Consider the following 4,928-nt stretch of genomic DNA (forward strand, 5'->3'; position numbering starts at 1 on the left):
GATGATCTATGTATCTACTGCATTAACATAACTTAATACAATTTATGGGGTAAGAACTGAGCTACTAAAATTGGATATCTCAGAAACTGTCATTATGTTTCTGTTTACAAAGCACTCAGTGGGAAAAAACAAGCTCCCACGCTGCAAATCATTTCCTGTTTAAAGCAGCACAAATTCTTTGTTTCCTCGGAGACTATCACATGACTTCTCAGCCACAGCATGACTAAATGGTCAAATCAAATGTGAAACATGAGAAATGAGTTGATAAATTAAGCTGGTTACTAGGATTCCTGTGACCTGCCAGGAAACAGAGGAGTCTGAATCAATCTTGGGTAGATCAACGAATCAAAACTTCTAAAATGATATAGAAGGGATACCCTGGTTTAACTGTTATGTGAAATAATAAATTACAATTCCACATGTAAATAGCCTATAACAGACATGTTCATAACAACATTCTGTATAAAGGCCCAGTGGCCTAATGGATAAGGCATCAGCCTCCGGAGCTGGGGATTGTGGGTTCGAGTCCCACCTGGGTCGATGTAGTGTTTTAAGTCAAGCAACTTGTAGTAGAGAAGTTAAACCACAAACAAATTAAATTAAAAATTAATGTACGATACTCTGTAAATGTATTAAATTACAACTGTTGAAAAACTTACACAACACAGAATGTACATTTAACCCAGTTTATCTAAACAATACCATCAAAATTTACAAAGCAACACATTACTGATAATAAACATGCTTTTCATCTTTGTGTAATCTGAATCACATACAGAATGCACATTTCACAACCAGTTTATCTAAATAATACCATCAGAATTTATAAGCCAGTACATTACTGATAATAAACATGCTTCAAATCTTTGTGTAATCTGAATCACATAGATGTTTATTCTTATTATTTTTTTAGGAGTTCCTCCCTCCTAATTGATGCCCATCAGATGAGGCCAAACATCCAGACAGGTCATCATCCAGACCAGTGTTGGATTAAATATACCTGTGCCCTGGATTGTTTTCAATTCCATGGGCAACCCATGACCCCCCCACACACACACACACACACACAAACCTACTTCCCTCCTCCCAACTTGTTATTTGGGGGGGGGCACACATGCGCGTGCACACACACTCACTCACTCACTCACTCAGACACACACACACACGCACACACACGCACACACACACACACACACACACACACACACACACACACACACACACACACACTACACATTCTGTGGTATTCACATGCTTTATTATTTTAAGAATATACTAACATATCAGAGTGTTTTAGTTATATTTATTTGATAAAGCAGAAATGGCATTTGCTACAACATTTTTGTTTTAACCAAATTAGTCTTGAATGATTTGTGAGTAGGAAATGTAGTAACATTACTAACCATTATACAGAATTCCTGACTTTAGAACATAAAAAAAAAATTATAAAATATTGGAGGGCCATCATTCACTTTTACTTTTTGCAGGAGGGCAGATGATATTTTCATTTACTCCAGTTTCCCCAATTTTTAATCTTGAGCACATAAAAACATCACTAAAAACAAAATAATAATAATAATAATGTAAAGTATTCCAACAGGAGAGAGGCACACCAAGTTATACTTAGTAATTTACTCAGAAGGAGAAATAGCTTAAGCCTAATACTGTACTGTTACCACTGTAGTGCAGACACTGCAAAAAAATGTCAGTAAGTAAAGAGGATTAACGCTATGAGCTCTCATTATAAACTGCTTATTTTCTATACTCCAGAGCTCCCTTCTCTCACCATCTATTTACATTCTGAGTGACTCTGACCAAATCTTTAAATAAACAATGTTGCCCCAGAAAAGGGACTTACTACTCCATTAACAACAACAACAAAAAAAAGATAAGAAATCAACATACAGAATTATTTGTATGCTTCTAGCTTGTTTGTAAATTGTCAGCCTTAAATGAAGGCAATAACATTTTTCTAAACTATTTCAATACCTAGTAGAGGCAGGAACACTAAGTTAGGGCAATTATCAAGCAATTTATTAGGAAGGAAAGAGAAAGAGCAATTATCAAATCGATTTATTAGGAACGAGAGAGAAACAACAATTATCAAAGCAATTTATTAGGCAGGAGAAAGGATCTAATAAGATTCTCACTGCCAGACAGCATTTCTGTGCAACTATATATATATATATATATATATATATATATATATATATGTGTGTGTGTGTGCGTTTTATATATATGTATATATATATATATATATATATATATATATATATATGTGTGTGTGTGTGTGTCTGTGTGTGTGTGTGTGCGTCCGTGCGTATATGTGTGTGTCTGTGCTGCAGGTGCAGTCTATACAGATTCAGCAGGTGTGGTCAATGGAGGTGCAGTAGGCACAGTTTACAGAGTTGTAGCAGGTACAGTCTACAGAGATGTAACAGGTGCAGTCTATAGAGGTGCATCAGGTACATTCTATAGAGTTGCAGCAGGTACAGTCTACATAGGTTCATAGGTTTATAGGTTCATACTAGGCTATCTGCCCTAGGGCATTTATAAGCCTAGCCAGAATGTGTTTGCCTTTCGCCACCCATTTTAAATTTATTTTGCTATGCCCTTTTTCGAGGTAGTATACTGTGCCTCTGTCTAACAGTGACATAGAAGTGATACCTGGGGTAAACCTACGATCTCCCATCCACTCATCAAGATTCCTCTTGAAGAGAGTCAATGAGGGACTCTGCCTAACCTGGACTGGGATTTTATTCCAGAGTGAAGGGAGCCTCTGGGTTATGAATCTGTCCCTCCAGCATGTCCTATTTATTTCAGTGCTGAGGTTCAAGTTTCTCGAGCGCGTAGCTCGATGGGATTTGGATTTTCTGAGGTGCAGCATGTCTATTAATTCTGGGTTGGACATGGCTTTATACGTCAGGCAGAGATCGCCTCTGAACAGGCGGTATGCCTCTGAGTAGAGCTGGAGTTTCTTTAACCGGGCAGCATATGGCATCTGTTTGTGCCCTTTGATCCTCTTGGTGAGGTACTTTTGGGGTCTTTCCTGTTGCTGCAGGTGTCTGGTAAGGTACATCCCAAAAGGGGCATTGTACTCAATTATAGGCCTGATGAGGGATGAGTAAAGAGGCACGATGACCTCCCCTGATCTAGATGTGAATCCCTTCATGATTAGGTGGGCTATATAAAATGTTTTTCTAACCACTTTGGCCACGTGGTTGTTAAATGAGAGATTGCTATCAACTTGGGTCCCCAGGTCCCTAATTACTTCTTCTGTACTTAATGGATTACCACCTATGTGGTAATTTGTGGGCACTTTGTTTTTGCCAAAGGGGATGACTATATACACTTTTTGGCATTCAGCTTGAGGCCATGGCTCTGGCACCAGTTGTCTGTTTCTTTGAGGACCTTTTGCAGGATGCTTGTGTCGGCTGGAGAGTCGATTATGGTGCCCAGTTTGCAGTCATCTGCGAACTTGGTCAGCCACAGTCCTTCCGTGCTGGCCTGTAACTCCGAGAAATATATACCGAACAAGAGAGGTCCCAGGGCTGAGCCTTGTGGGACACCACTTGTAACTGGTTTGGAGTCTGACATGGCTCCAGCAATTCTAACCATGTGGGTTCTGTCCTTGAGCCAGTTTGCAATCCATCTTGTGACATAGGGGTTTATATTTAAGCTGGTGAGCTTATCTATAATGCCCGAGTGGAGTATTGTATCAAAGGCTTTTGCGAGGTCCAGGTAGGCTGTGTGGACCACCTTCCCCTCGTCAATGGCCTTGGTGACTGTTTCAAAGAAATCAACCAGGTTTAAGAGGCAGGATCTGCCCTTAACAAAGCCGAACTGGGTAGGATCCAGTGTCTGTAGGTCCCCAATATCTTTATTTATGAGGTCCATGATGATCCTTTCCATAGCTTTGCAGACCAAGCTAGTCAGGCTTATGGGGTGATACTTTCCAGTATCCGTTGAGGCACCACCTTTATGGAGAGGGACCACTGTTGCTGTACGCCACTCTTTGGGCACATATCCTGTAGTAAGGCTGAGATTGAACAGTAGTTTTATGTTTGGGATTAGCTCTTCTTGGAGTTCATGTAGGACGCAGCCCGGGACACCATCTGGTCCCATTGATGCTGTGTTTTCTGCTTTGAAGAGGGCGGCTCTTACCTGAGCATCTGAGATGTCAGGGGGGCAGCACTCTGCTGGGATAGATATTTTCCCTTTTGGTGGGTAGGGGGGGGGAAGATTGCGCTGAACCTGTCAGCTAGGATGTTGGCAATGTCTGTGGGTTCAGTGTATTTTTTATCATTATGGACTAATTCTGAGCATATCTGGGAATTACCACCCAGGTTCCTAACATAACTAAAGAAAGCCTTGTGATTATCCTTAGTGTCCTGTGCAATTTTTCTCTCGAAGCTGGCCTTAGACAATTTTATGAGTGCCCGTAGTTTTTTGCTAATACTGATCAGTGATGCCTTCCCTTTTTGGGATTTTGCTCTATCATTTAGGAGCTTCCTCCTTCTATTGTATAGTTTGTTTATGGCTGGGGCCCACCAGACAGGACGTCTGCCTTTGGAGGATTGGGTCTTGGTTTTATTTGGGATCGCATGATCCATGCATTCCTGAAGGTGTTCATAGAATGCATTTATAAAGGATTCTATGGTCTGGGCCATATTTTCCACAGGCCCGGGGGCTTTGAAGGATTCCACCTCGGTTTTAAGGAGTGTGAAATTTGTTTTAGAGAAGTTTTTCACTGTGGTTTTCTGGGCAGGGGGTGGGGTCGGGATGTGAATATTCAGTGAGATTAGTTTATGGTCTGATCTTACCAGTGAGGGATACACTTCTGGTCTGGAGCATAGAGTCCCCATGTTGGTAATGATCAGGTCCAGTATGTTTTCCCCTCTTGTGGGAGTGGTAACAAGTTGTTCCAT

The 4,928-nt window shown here is 40.8% G+C and overlaps 1 non-coding gene across 1 annotated transcript; it reads left to right on the plus strand.

The window, feature by feature from the left end:
• Positions 1–467: 467 nt before the first annotated feature.
• TRNAR-CCG lies at positions 468–540 on the plus strand. The gene has a single exon. It is a non-coding gene; the product is annotated as a tRNA-Arg (tRNA).
• Positions 541–4,928: the final 4,388 nt, after the last annotated feature.

This window comes from Protopterus annectens, chromosome 16.part0, assembly GCF_019279795.1.
Source record: "Protopterus annectens isolate FY-2018-M chromosome 16.part0, PAN1.0, whole genome shotgun sequence".
Taxonomy (NCBI): domain Eukaryota; kingdom Metazoa; phylum Chordata; order Ceratodontiformes; family Protopteridae; genus Protopterus; species Protopterus annectens.